Below are 16,373 nucleotides of genomic sequence, written 5' to 3' on the forward strand. Positions count from 1 at the left end.
GTGAAAGACGGAAGATGCAGATAACTTATAGCAACCTTTTTTTCGGTTAACCATTTTGGACGATAGGGTTGTTACAGGACCCACTTAGTGGGTGCTGGGTAGTTAATAAGTTCTCTCATATTCTACTCATTGTTTTTTCTGTTTTTTTAAGTAGATACCGTCGAAATTCTAACAAAATGACCTATTAATATGTTAACTAGGTTTAAGATACAAACCCAAAAGCCAGTCTTCTTTTAACCACTCAAACTGCGGAATTCAGCAGTTGTTCGGTGACAACAAGAACCACTCACTCTACTGGTAACAAATGAAATGGATATTTGTGAACTTCTTCGTGCAAGAAGTACGTAAAAGAAGGTTCCAGGACGAACGAACTTATAACAACATAAGTGTTCCACATCGTTTTAAACTTTTAATGACTGAAGCACATCTCCAGTGCCACCGGTGTTTTATTAGTGCGGACCTGCATGGACATTTTTCGCCAAAGGATTTTTCTTGCGTTTGAGTAAGTGTTTTGTATGCAAGATTACTGCTTCCAGTTTATGGCTCCATTATAGTTTTGTTCATGCCCCTAGTGAGCCAATTGAAGTATTTGGACTATATAAAATGCCATGATCTTATCAGAGGCATTTTGTGGCATTCAAATAAGAAATTAACGTTAATTAAAGTAAATTGTCTGACCTAAACTAATGCTTGTCTACCGAATTGAATTGTGGCAGCTTCTGTGCTTCTCTTTGATGTGTTTAATACTCTTTGCAAGTTCGTGCGTACTGCACTTTATTTCACCTTGTTTGGTTTTATGTGCAGCCATCCACAGGGATGATTCCCTCTCTGCCGGCCCATAATAATTTTCAAAATAAGGTGCTTCTTATATTTTATAATCGTTTAGTTTTTTTTTTTTTTCAGTATCGTAGCTCCTGCAGAATACGAGGGTCTTTAATTCTTTTTCAAATTTGCTTTCTCCATGTGTGATCTTCACATCAGGCGGTATAACGCCGTATAGTTTGTGCCCAATGTACTAATGCTTTTTCGCCTGACTACCGATTTGTTCTAGGCTCAAACATTGTATACGCTTCGCTTGCATGTTTGATTACAATATTCATTTTAGGTCTAAAGAAGCTTAAGCCGTTTCAAGGGTATCTTGGTTCACCGTGTTTTAGTGCTTTAAAGACTGTAAGAAGTATTTTCTATTCTATTCTTGCTTTTACTGGGAGCCAATGTAGCTCAATTAGAGCTGAGGTTATTCTATCATGGGAACGTAGTCCTTTTATTAATCATGCGGCTCTATTTTGTACTCCTTACAATTTCTTAGTAGGTAGTTGGTGAGACCGTAGTATATAACGTTACAGTAGCCAAGCCTCGAAATTATTTGGTTGCAAATTGCTGTTTTCAGAGTATCTTCGTTTAGGTATTTTCTAATAAATGCAATTTTTTTAATGTTATAATTACGGGTTTTTACAATATGCTATATATGGTTCTTCATTGACAATTTATTATCAATAAACACTCCCAAGTTCCTCACTGTTGCTCCATTATTCATTTGCTTCAATAGTTTTTTTTTTTAAGTATTCATATTTTCGTAGTACAATGTCAGATCCAAGTAACATACACTCAGTTTTGTCTTCATTAAGTTTCAATATCTTCGCCGACATCCACTTTTTTTATATATCTTCACTATTGCATGAACTTTACTAATGGCGTCTTCTACCATTTCGACAGGAAAAAAGACCTGGGTATCATCAGTTTACAGGGGAATCATCAGCATACAGTTTATATTTAACTTTGTGCTTATTTAGAATTCTAGATAGTTCAATTGTGTAAATACCAAATTGCAGTGTTCCCAGAATGCTGCCTTGGGGTAGTTAATCCTTTAGTTAGGTCTTTACTTCCTGATTTCACATATATAACCGCTGTAACCTTCCTGTTTTCTAAGTAGCTTTTATACCATTTGTGTATACAACTCTAAGTGTTAAAACGTTTGTTTGTGAACTACCATTTCTATGCATTGATAAGTACGTAGGTTCGATATTGGTCTACAGAAGCTTAGATTTTCTTTGTCGCATTTTCCTTCCCATATATTTATAGTACTGAATGTGACTAGTTTATGTATATGAGTTATCGAGCATTCAGGCTCAACTTGTATGTCGCTCACAATCTCGCTGGTTTTGTTTTGCACCACTAGCTAAGTTAATGGTATGGTTCAATAATGATGACGTTTCTCTCACAACATTTACGAGATCATGGCTGTCAGGTAACTCTCTTGACATATGTTATCATTCTAGATGTAGGTTGAATCCACCACAAATCAGTATATTTCTGTTATTAGCTAACGAGTCGAGGAAGTCATTGAATTCGTCTAGGAAAAATCTCAATTGTGCGTGGTTGTCTATAAACTGCTATGATTTGTATGTGTTGGTGTGTGTAATTTTGGGGCTAGTGTATTCAAATGTACTGAACACATTTTGGTTCATTATAGATATTTTGTATGTTTTTTTTTTTTTTTTTTTTTTTTACAAAGATTCCCACTCCACCGCCGTTTTTGTTTTCTCTCGGTACATAGTAAAAGTTATGGGACCCTTCCGTCATTTCGTAAATTTTAGAAATAACCACTTACATTATTAACTAGCGAAGTCTCCATTAACATGCATATCTATATTCTGTTATTTTTTTTTTTCTGTCCACCCACCTATGGATTACGCTATATGTAAGTTTTAGGTAAATAAAAGGATATCTGGGTGTACATTTGCAACTGAAAAGTGTTCTAATAATTTACTGTATGCGCATTACACCGTTAATATTCGAAAAAGGATATTGTTATTATTGTTGAATGTAAGCTGTCTTTTTGGGGTGGCGAATGGAACAGCCAGACGCAGTGGCGGGAAAATTGCTTCTCTCGCTGTTCACTACGGCAAGACCTACTCTGCTACTAAGCTACGTGTTATTTCATTACACGTAAGTATATCAGTATATACTTATAATTCATATAAAGTGCCTTTTAGCCAGATACGATATGACGTAACTTGGTTTAGCATCTGTTTAATGGAATTTGTGGAAATGTTATTTTTGCATTGACCCTATTTAGAAAGGAGAAAGCTCTGGTTGTATTGCTATTTATTTAAAGCTGTCACCTTATTCGCTAAAGTCACTGGCATCAATATCATTGCTGTTATTATAGTGGATTTACTTAAGCTGGAACCCCAAGAATGATGCATCTTGATTAACGAATTACAGTAGAGCGAGAGGGGGGAGGCGAGTGGAGTGTGTTTTCCGTCTCCCTCTCTCTCCCGGACCGTAATACAATTTATTCAGACAAATCACCTGTTCACTTTATTCTATGAGGAATTTTCGCTTTTCATCATTCTTTCTCGAGACCGCTTTTCAGCCAAGAGTATTAGGGTGGTAATCATACATACAATGCTGACAATATCTTTATGACGAGCCGAGTTATAAGGAAAAACAATTAAGGATTTTTTTTTTACATAAGTGTCTGCTGCCACTGCCTGATTCTCTGGTAATTCCTCATTTCTCGTAGTTGACTGAAACAAATTTGTAGCTACTCCTCTTATTCAACATTACAATTATGTTAAAAAGACTTATCAGTGCTAGGCTACATGTTGTTATTAAATAAATATGTAAACAAATGTAAGGCTCCTTTGTCTCGAGAATGAATGATGAAAAACGAATACTTCCCCATAAAAATGAAGTAGCGAACAGATGTTTTATCAATCGAGTGTTATCTCGGTGGTCTTGGTGATATGCGTAAGTTGCTTTACGGTCCTGGAGGGAGGGAGGGAAAGAGGGTGGTGACAGGACAGCACACTCCGCCCGGCAACCCCCACTGCGTCTGGCTGTTCCATTCGCCACCCCAAAAAGGCAGCTCACATTCAACAATAATAACAATATCCTTTTTCGAATATTAACGGTGTAATGCGCATACAGTAAATTATTAGAACACTTTTCAGTTGCAAATGTACACCCAGATATCCTTTTATTTACCTAAAACTTACACATTGCGTAACTATTTAAAGCCCGGAACGCAAAGTTTACTATACGCAAACTCCACACTTTAGTTTGTGATCGTTTATAAGATTTCTAATGGTGCTGGTTTCATATCCTACGGACTGTATGTTTATTAAATTGCACAGATGATTACTCGAAGTCCCCAATCCGTATTATAGTTTGCCTTCATATTTCTTCTTTATATATACTATGCACTTATCAAATTGTCATTTCTACAATTTGTTGAGCTATGACCAAATTCCTGACATTTATAGCATTGATAGGGCATTTAGCAGTCGTATACACTGCATCAGATATACGTAGTGTCCACAATTTATCACAATTATCATAGATAGCCTATCGTATTTGTGGTGTGCCTTTGATGATATAGTGCATGTATTTGTCATCTTTGTAAATCAAAATCCAACTATTTTTATTTACAATGTTATTGACAATGTCATTTTCATCCTTGGGACATATACTAGGTACTACTTTTATTTTCGGTTCAAGTTTACCCTTCTTATTACTGTTAAATTGCTGATATCCTGAATCTCCCGTTTTGCCTTTTCTAAGTTTTCCTGTCTTGAAATCTTACAAATAAGTAGTCCGTCACCTATCTTTCTAACCTGCTCAGCTGGCGCCGTTATTTTTCTCATAATTTGCCTCTTGTCATTTGCTCTCTTCGTTTGTAGATTTGATCAGAGCAACTTTCTTTACTCTTTTCGTGATTCAGCATTAGTTTTGTCTATGTTTGTCTTAGTCTTTATAAACATTGTCAAATTTTGTTTTTGAATTTCATCAATGTTGATCGTTACGTCACTAGTTTTCTGAGCCGAATCCTGAATCAACTTTGCTAATATCTCTGTGGTTGCTTTTATTTCTTCGAGTTCATCTTCAATGAGTTTTTTGGTTTCTTTGTGCAGGTCTCTTGTGGAACTATGTGTCTCACATTTCACAGCAAGTTCCTTCGTCATCACCTTCATCAGAGCAATGTCCGCAAGTTGCTGACTCTCTCTCTCTCTCTCTCTCTCTCTCTCTCTCTCTCTCTCTCTCTCTCTCTCGATTTGGATTGACTCAACCTTATCCAGTACTTCTTTATTATTCCATCTATACGTGCTGCTTCAATAATTATGAGATATATTCGTATGACAGATTGATCTTCCACTCTACATGATTTAACTTCTACAGTATTTTTCTCTTTTCCCCTCCCTTCGTACTTGTTTTGAACAATGCGCAAGATCTGCACTTTTCACGGAGCGCGCTACAAACACTTCCTACTCGCACCGACCGCTTCTGCAGATTTTTTTTTTTTTTTTCTTTTTTTTTTTTTTTTTGAGAAGACGAACGACTAATAACAATTGTTCCTAACTACTACTTCTCTCTCGAAGCACCACACCCAGCTAGGCCTTCTACAAGCTCCCCCCTGAAAACGCTCAATGGAACCCTATATAAGTAAAACATATTTGTCTGGATACATTGAAAATGAGAAATGATCGTCCTTACACTGATGTGGCTTTATTGTAACGTAAAATGAATGGCAATAAAATGCAATTGAAACAGTAGTTACATCGGCCGCGTATTAAGTATGCTATAAGCGCATTGACACAACTGAAACAAACTAACAAAGCTCAATGGCCACAGACTTAAAAAAAATAAATATTTGTTTTTAAAGATTCATTAGCCGTTTATAAATGAAACTTTTTTTCACCTTTCGTATTCTTATAAACAGTTTACTTTTCAAATATTAAGCTCTTGCAAAATTCTCGTTGTTATCAAACTAAAGAAAAAAATCCAAATGAAGTCCTCCTTTATATACGTATCTACGAAATTTCCACGCAAAAACCAATGATATATAAGTATAATATATAGTGATGACGTATGGATACCCGAATTATCGATACTACAGACACCAGGGACGAGAAAGAGAATCGATGAAACATAAAAATGAAAAAAAAAAATTCCGTCCTTTTGAATTATTCATTTTTTCCCCAAAAAATATTGTGGCACACTCAGTCAATCACACAGCACCCTGTGCTGCAAGGACACACCGGTTGGAAACCATTGAGTACATCGAATTTATTTCATCATACAAAATTTTGCATTTCATCTCTATGTACAAACCATATAATTCCCATCTAATAAATGTTCATATCTAATTGTAATCTGGTAATATTTTAAAAGATTGTCAAATATATTTAAATATATTTTCCAGGTTTATTTTTAGAGACATCTTATCGGCCCTCCTTTTATACAAACTTTCATATTCAACTAGAGACTAGCAATTATGATCATTGCAACAACGAACGTTTTAAAAAAAGTATGGTCCTCAAGAATTTTGTAAATGACATACAATTGATGAAAAAATGGAGATTAAGCATCACTTACATTAGAAGATGCATAGTCCTGGAAAAGAAAGACTAATTACTTGTTATTGCATTAAAAAAGACTAGCTTATTAGAATTACTGATAAAGTGTTTACCATATAATATTACATTTTTTCCTGTATATATCTGTGTCATACATTCAGCACTCCTTGGGGAGCAAAAGGTGACTTTGGCTGGAGATAGGTAACCGACCTCTCATCCTTAATCCATTTTTTTTTTATATTCTCCATTTACAATAGAAGCCCCTGTGCCAGGTGGCTTTTATCAGGGAGGGTGACTTCAGTCTTTCAACAGATTTGAAGGATGCATATTTTTTTATGCCCATGCAGATAAGGACCCTCAGAAGTACTTTGATGCCATCTGCTACAAGAGACGGTCTCTCATTTGTAATCAATCGACTTTCAATTACCCCACAGATGTTCATGTGAATATTCACACTAATTACTGTTTGAGGGCATTCTTTTAGCATTTGACAGCTGAGGAAATTTGATGATCAGCTGAATCTAGCATCCTCCTAGACTCATTTTCTCCTTTTGCATTGATCGGGTGATCATGATAAACTAGGAGAAGTCCAGTCTTCTACCCAAACAGGAGGAGACAAAGTCCCTTAGCATGTTGGTCCTCATGGGAAGAATTCAACAGATCAGCAAATGCAAGGAGATATCAGTGGGTTCCTGTCTGAACAGGAACATCCAGCTGAGCTTTGGCAGTTCCTCTGGTATAAACTGTCATTTTAGCAGATATGCATTTATCATAAGCATACACACGTACATTCAGCTCAGTGGGTGAAGGAATACTGGTCGTCTTCCATTGATTCTCCAAACTCCCCATTCTTTTGAACCAAGAAGGGATCAAGATCTTGCTTGGAGTCAGATGACTGGAATCTGTCTGTGGTAGTTCTGGTAAACACCTCAACCATGAAAATGCTTCTATTCCCCAACACAAAATGATGGCTGGGGTTCATACTTGAGCAGTTCCTTTATCTTGGGGGTATGGATTCTAGATTATTTTCACCTGCACATAAATGTTCTCCAGATGGGTTGTGTTGGAAGACACCTGACTCCCTTGAGAAAACCGCTACGTACCTCAATCCTGAGGAGTGAATCGCCGTGTACAAGATGAACAGACAAATTACGTGTTTAAGGTCATTTCCATTTTCCTACATAAGCAAACTTAGTGTTTCTGTCCCAATGCCTTTCCTTTTTACCAAGATAAAAACGGTGCTGTTTACCCCCTTCATCAACTGCTTCAATGATTGAACCAGATTTTGGAGAAGGTCTATGAATATTAATACTTCTCAGTTAATCTTGACAGATTTTGTAATCCACTAAAATGTTAATTTCCTCATTACCACCACTAAGTGTGTTTACTACTACTTCTAACTTTCAATAACTGGTAAAACCATCATGGAAACTTATATAATCATCATTTACTCCTCCAAATCCAAGTTTGTAAATCTTGCCTATATTTCATGTGTTTTCCCCTGAAATCTAACTCCCACTAACCTCTTACGAAAATCAAACATCCACATTTACCTGAACAATCAAATTCACATCCTTTTCTTGTCAATTTAAACTATATCTATCGTAAATTTTCATTAGCCTTATAATGATTAAATCAACCTTCAACCACTTCTCTTTTCGCCTTTGCACCCATCCGCTTGCAAGATCAGGCACACAAGCAAGTACACGTGCATATATATATATTTTATGTGTATGTATATATATATATATGTATATATATGTTATATATATGTATATATATGTATATATATGTATATATATATATATATATATATAAATATATATATGTATATATATGATATATATATATATTGTATATATATTATATATAATTATATAGATATATATATATTATATTTGTATATATATATAATGTATATATATATATGTATATTAAATATGTATATATACTATAATATATATTTAATATATATGTATATATAATATTATATATTATATATATATATAATATATGATATATATATATATATATATATATATATATATATATGTATATATATATGGTTAATTATATATATATATGTATATAATATATATATTGTATTATATATAATGTATTATATATATATATATATGTATATATATATATATATATATATATATATATATATATAAATATAGTAATATTATTGGAGGAGAGCGATAAGAAGAAAAAACAGATTTAATTATGTCCTAGTTTGTCATAATTAACCCATTATTACCATGTTTTTTGTGACAGAATTTTTAGCGTGGCAATTTTTGGCTCTACCTCATGGTAAATATTTTTTCTGACATTTATCAAATCGTTATTATGGGTACGAAACTGGAAAAAGAATTGTGCGTGATGAACGCTAGGACTTATCTTAATGATAACCTTTAGATTTGCAACTTACTCATATCAGTTAATTTTTTCTTGTTCAAGAAAACTTATCATATTATACCATCTTTTATCTTTTAATCCTAAACAGGAACGTGTCATAGTTTGTTTTAAAAGAAATCCATATCTATTACAGTGTCTGCATCTTTGATATAATCTTACGATGAACGAAGAACAGGGCGATTTGAATAAAAAGGACTTTCTGAAGAAGGAAGAAAGTACAACCGAAGATGAGGTCACGTCGTTAAGATATAGAATACTTTACGCTTTCTTCTTGGGATTTCTCTACTATATGTGGCTGAAGATTAACATGCATGTAAGAACCTCTTTATCAGTTATTTTATAAATTTGGGGCATTTATAGCTTTATCGATAGAGCTTGTTTTAATGTCCAACTTTCCTTGTATCTATACTGTTCTTTCAAAACTGCGAAGTCCTAAAAAATTACACTTGGAATTTTTCCATAATTTCGTGAGTGAAACTCAAGAATAAAGTATGTTGTGTTGTTTTCCATTGGGAGATATTCTAGCTAATTTTATTTACTCTGAACAAAATATTACGAAGAGCACATGCCGATTATTTTAGTCTCTTGACAATTTATAGCAACAATGGTAACAGCATACGGATAATGCTAACTTTGCCATATGTAAGTTTCTCATATCCCTGCAAGTTAAATCACTCCAAAGCTATATTGACGTAGGAGTAAACGAATCATATAGGTGCTTCAGGGGAATTTACACCGAAACGTCTCGTAAAAAGAAAAAAAAATTGTCTTGAAAGTATAAATAAATTAATATGTTAAAGTTAGAAACTACTCGGCCCTGCCATTCTGCTTCTCCTACAACCCTTCAACCCACCCCTCCATCCTAGCTCTATTTTTCTACATGCACTGGGTGTTCCTCGTCAGCTTTTAACCTTGAAAAAAAAAAAACTCATTTCAATTCATTTTTACCGTAGTAACTTAAAAACTTTTTTAAGAATATTATTTGGAAAATGCTCCGACGGAATTCATGCTCATATTTGAATGCCTTCATACCTCTCAAAAACTTATCTAAATATACAGATAGAAAGTAGGTGCAGTCATATCGTCAATTATTAACATGAGAACACAATGAATGCTCTTGAAATGCTCAAAAACAGTGAACACATTCCAAGGCTTTCTTTAGCACTAGTAAAAGGGCTAAGTATTATCTGAAACTATTGCTGATTGATGAGAATAATAAAACAAAGAGTTATATAAGCATTAATTGACCGTTCTATACAAACATTTTGCAAAGTACAAACATTTAAAAAAAAAACACTCAGTGCTGATAATAAGGCAAACTTAAACATTTTTCTTTTGTACATTTCGATAAACAAGTTCGGGAAACGGCGTTTATAGGCGACTCAATTTTACTTTTAGTAACCTTGTGTTTTCTGCTACAAACATGGCAAGACTTAACCCCCAGCACATGCTCCCTGTCGCCTTTTCCATGACCTTAATCATTTTTGGGCTTCTGGTATTCTAATCACGATTGCTTTGATGTTACGTTTGCTTTCTCCAGTCACTTCTTACAATACTCTCCTCCACTAATGTACTTCTAACAATACACTTCCAACAATACCAACTATGGTGCTTTGAGAGCCACTGGTCTTTATTTACCCTTTTTCTAATACTCCTCTTCCCCAGCTCTCAAGTGGAGTGGATAGGTGCATCAGCCTTCTAGAACTTCCTGTTGCCGTTATTCATGAAGCTTTTCTAGTTGTTGATAATCAGTATACTATTTATTCAAAATATAGGTTTCTTTGTACCATTATAAATCTTATGTAATAACTTCTTCTACTGAAAAGACCTAGATCCTTACCCAGTTGTATTATCTATGGCTCATCTTAGGTTTCCTCCTTTACTTATATTTTGATGAACTAGCAGTTTGTCTTCTTGCTGAAAATCCTCTCTTCAGACTCGGTTCGCAGCTACCTGTCGTTATGGATTTGTATTGCTTCCATCAAGGTTAAGTTCCATTCTCTCTGTCAATCTCTTGGCTTTATTTCTCTTTGACCAAAAGTAGAACCATCAAGTTACTAAGCAATCAGTATTTGTGATATAAAGTATGTAATGTTAAATACATGATATTTTATTGTCAGATCACCATGAATTCTCGAGTTCATCTCATTACATTCATGGTTCTAAAGACAGGTAAATAGGAAGTGGTATATAATTTTATTTGTATATTGATTATGAGAATGATTAAGAAAAGTTCTTGACCTCACTTAGAATGCCTGGCAAGAGAAGGCTCTAATTGTATGATTTTTAAAAAATCACACTGTTTACCAAGCATTATTATGTTAACGCAGTAGGAAGGGGTTGCATCTTTGGGATTGCAATACCCCTCCATAGTATGGACCACATGCTCAATGTTCCAAAATGACAGACTGCACTAGAGTATTAGGAATAACAAGAAGTCAAATGATATTAGGTAGAGTGGGTTGGTTTTATGTTGTAACAGTTCAGAGCCAGAGTTGGCTACTTCAGTCACTTCTACCTTGAGAGCGTGGACAGAGGCACTGGCCTAGAGAAACCAGATGCCTCTTGCAGCTCTCCCCTGCATTCCCTCTACTTTCCTCTTTAAACTGCTGAACCTTTGAAGCAGTCACTTAGCTGACATATTCCACTACTGTGTAACTGAAGATTAAATTAGTGAACCCATATCTCAATCTGGGGTTGTCTGGGACAGTCTTGAAATACTTCAAAAGTGCACTGTAAGTGTCCACATTGGTCAGTTTCTGTTCTGTGGCAAAATTTATGGTATCATTCTTGCAGATAGTTACTTACCACACTGATACAATTTAGCTTATAAAGAGGCTGGTTCCCCTGCCTATATGTAGGCCAGCCATAAGATTGTCCTTTAAACAGGATACAATGAATGGGGACCAATCGTTTATTGCTGGTTGATGTTTTGGAAGCTTCCTATGAGGCTCATCTTTTGTGATGTTCCAGCACCCCCTTGAATTCGGCAGCCCACTCCTCACTGGTGGGATAAGAAGATTCCCCACTATTTTCTTTTACAATGTTTGTACATATGAACTGATTTGGATGTTGTGCCCTTCTCTTAGTATGGCAATTTTTGTCTATTTTGAAATCTTGTTTGTGGTCTGTGTTTTACAAGAGATTCCTCCTGCGGTATGATAAAGGCAATAAGCAAGTTCTTGTGCAGTTGTAAAAGAGACTGTAATATGCAGCCCCGTAAAAAAAATCCAAATCACCTTTCTGAACGAGACGGAGAATTAGCTTCATAAATTTTAATCACTTTTCTTTCAAGATAAAAATGGAGTCGCCTATTATTATTTAAGATAGAATATTAAGCACCCCATCGGAACCTGACTTAATAGACAGTAATTAATAAGCAGTATGGCTGATATTCTTTTCAATGTTTGCAGTATCTTTTTTTCTGGATGAATGCCTCAAAGACGAAATACTGCTCTGAAATATTAATTAAATCATATATATTGACGCAGCTATCAGAACTAACATCCCATAAAGTTTGTTGTAAATTAGAATGGTAAACTAATGTATTTTACGTGAGTGACCTATTAACCTTCAACTTTCTACAAAAATAGTGTACTATTTCTACAAAAATAATGTATAAAGCAAGTGGACACTGTCGGTTGCTGAACAGGTTTTAATTTCGATGTTTGTCTTTGACGAAAATGGTTAAAGCTTTGGCATTAATTTACATTTTGACTGATCAAGTACTTGCATCGCATATTTGAAAAAAAAAAAATTCACGGTAATCATAAAGCAAATTTGATAATCCGTGAATATTATCGAGTTCATTAAAGTATCTCGCTACTTTTATCGCTTTGTAAGTCCCTGAGATCCTATTAGGATTTTACTACATTCCATCAAAAAGCATGAATAAATAAAACAAAAAATTCGGTAATCAGATTTTAGATGTAAATCCCTACTTGGCGAGGGACTTCCTCGAGTGATAACAACAGCTCAGAGAGACACTCAACAAGTCATTTCCCAAATGTATAAACTTCTTGGAGGTTAATGCGCGGCATTAGTGAGATGTTGCTCGGGGAGCCTTTTACCCAAGCCCTCGGATTAGTGGATCTTTGAGACTCTCCTTACTCGAAGCGACCTTTCCAACTTGAGTCGTTGGTTTGTTCTCCAAACTACCTTCATTGCTGCTTATCTATTTTACTCACGACTTCCCAGTTCAGTAATCTTGTACTACTTTCATGTTCGTACACTTTTCTTGGCCCTGATGCATCGACTTGCATGAACTTTTTAGTTATCACTAGACGTCATTGCATCATTATTGTAATTTAGATTGACCATTCTTTTTTGTTTTAACGGCTATCAACCTCTTGAGCAGCACATTTAAAAATTCACTTGTCATGAAAACAAACAATAATTTTAGGTGATTATTTTGGAATTTAATACAGTTTGCTTTTCTTTCACATAGTTTTATTTTCAGTTTGACTTAATAGTACTATTTTACTGCTCAATTAGGTATATTAAAACATTCATTTTCTAATTACGACTGCTTTACTGATGCCCATTATTAATGACTAATAAAACAACTCTGAATGCGAGTAATTAAATATTACCCATAATATTGATTAATACTATCACTATTCTATCGACTCTGTGTAATACTGGTAATAGGTAATTGCTTTAGAAAATCAGTAGCACACACAAATACATATGTTTTGTTTCCTTTGTAACTGGCGCTGGAATATACAGCGCACCATGTTTTTAATTTGAATTTTACTACCAACAAATTCAAAATGATTATGGCATCATTACCTCATCTTCTATTTCTATGTATTCAGAGGTAGATTATACGAAATGAATCAGCAGAAGAAAAGCATGTTTTGTTATCGTTATGGCTACCTCCTCCTCTATACAAACTCACTGTTGTAGCCCTTTATATTCATATATATATATATATATATATATATATATATATATATATATATATATATACTATTGTATATATATATATATATATATATATATATATATATATATATATATATATATTATATATATATATATATAGGATGATATTATAAAATTATAATATAAATAATTATTCAAAATTGGTCAAAATCATGTAGATATATATATATATATATATACTATATATATATGTATATATATATATAATATATATATATATATGTATATATATATATGTATAAATATATATGTATAGTATATATATATAGGTATATGTATATATATGTATATATATATATATATTGTATTATATATAATATATGTATATAAGTATATATATGTTATATATATATATATATATATATATGTAGTAAATAATATATTATATATATATGTATTATATATATATGTATTGTAATATTATATATATGTATACTATATATATATATATGTATATATATATGATATGTATAATTATGTATATATATGTATATATTGTATATGATATGTATATATATATATATGTATATATATGTATATAATATATGTATATATATATGTATATTATTATATATATATGTATAATATGTATTAGATATATATGTATATATGATATATAGTATATATTATATGTATAATATATGTATATATAAGATATATATATATAGTATATATATGATATATATATATATGTATATATATATATGTTATTATATTTTATATATAGTATATATATTATGTATATATATATATGTTAATATATATATATATGTATATATATAGTTATATATATATATGTATGATATATATGTAATATATATATATGATATAATATGTATTATATATATGTTATATATATATAATATATATACTGTAATATATATATATATGTAATAAATATATATATGTATATATATATGTATATTATACTAATGTATATTATATTGTATATATATATATATTATTATTATGTAATAATAATATATATATAAATATAATATAATATGTATATAATTATACTATATATATGTATATATATGTATATATATGTAATTTATACTATATATGATATATATATATGGAGTATATATATGATTATATATGTATATATATATGTATATATATATGTATATATATATGTATATATATATAGTATGTATATATATATATGTATATATATATGTATATATATTATATATCATGTATATATAGTTATAGGTATATATATAGTATTATATATGTATATATATATATATGTATATATATATGTAGTAAATATATATAATGTAGATAATTATGTATTTATTATATAATAATATGTATGATATATGATATACTATATATATGTATATATATATGTATAATATATTGTAGTATGATATATATATATATGTATTATATAGATATAAGTATGTATGTATATATATTAATCTTCATATACACGAGATGAGATATGTCAATATCGTCCACAGGAGAGAAAAGAGAATTAAAGACTCTAGTAGCTCGATATCGAATTTGCCTTCCACCAGGCCTCTTCAAGAGCTTTATTTTAACTAACAGAATGAGCATTACAAGAATTCATAAACACTTTCCCACTGGGAAAAAAAAAAATATCATAATTGTCAAAGTAAAAATTAGGTTGTTTAAATCATAAACAAATTGTCAAACCAGCAATTCAAACAGGTTAAAAGAGAGAACTATTCAACGATTTGGTGAATGGTCATTTAAACTTTTCTCTGAATTTGTACTGTTGGGAAACAATATGAAGGAATAAAGGGTCCAATTTATATATGCCCTGACTTATATTAAAGTTATTTTGTTTGCTAAAACATATGCAAGCTGCTTCTAACAAATTTCTTGCAATCATATCTTTTTCTTTGAATAAATGTCTCTGTTTTGTTCCAAAGGATAGGACAGCCACAATTTTGTACATGTAAGTCATAGCACTGTTTGGAGAATTTGTTCTTACACAATATCGATGCTGGGAAATTCTCTTATCGATATCTTTAACCTGTTTGTCCCAGGTAGAATTTGCCACATTCACAAGGTATTTTGTAAACCACGCCTTCTTCTTGTTTGGGGCTGTTGCAAAATAACTGTCTTTCCTACTTTACGTTGCGTGTATGGGTCGATTTTGCATTGATCATTAGGTTATTGTTTGTAGCTTTTCTGTGAATTTTGAATTTTAGGCCATTTTCTGTTCTTATTATTTTAGTATTCTAAAAAATTAATTAAGGAGTTATTAGCTTCTTTTCCATGGTGAATTTTATTGATGGTACTAAGGTAATTAAGATCAGAGAGAAATTCATCAGTGTTGTGGTTTACATTCCAAACAGTAAAAGTGTCATCCACGTATCTAACCCAATAAACATCATCTGGTAATATGCTGTTGGCAATACGAGTTGTCTAACATATACATGGAATTCTATGAAACTCGTATTGCCAACAGCATATTACCAGATGATGTTTATTGGGTTAGATACGTGGATGACACTTTTACTGTTTGGAATGTAAACCACAACACTGATGAATTTCTCTCTGATCTTAATTCCTTAGTACCATCAATAAAATTCACCATGGAAAAAGAAGCTAATAACTCTATTAATTTTTTAGATACTAAAAGAAAAATAATAAGAACAGAAA

The 16,373-nt window shown here is 32.1% G+C and overlaps 1 long non-coding RNA gene across 1 annotated transcript in view; it reads left to right on the top strand.

Annotated features, from left to right (window-relative positions):
• Window positions 1-275: 275 nt before the first annotated feature.
• LOC135218327 (uncharacterized) overlaps window positions 276-16,373 on the top strand; it is a 20,984-nt gene continuing 4,886 nt past the window's right edge. The window contains exons 1-2 of the long non-coding RNA XR_010315289.1: window positions 276-502; window positions 8,917-9,096. This is a non-coding gene — a long non-coding RNA (uncharacterized LOC135218327). The remainder of the gene's footprint in view (window positions 503-8,916; window positions 9,097-16,373) is intronic.

Source organism: Macrobrachium nipponense, chromosome 9, assembly GCF_015104395.2.
Source record: "Macrobrachium nipponense isolate FS-2020 chromosome 9, ASM1510439v2, whole genome shotgun sequence".
Taxonomy (NCBI): Eukaryota; Metazoa; Arthropoda; class Malacostraca; order Decapoda; family Palaemonidae; genus Macrobrachium; species Macrobrachium nipponense.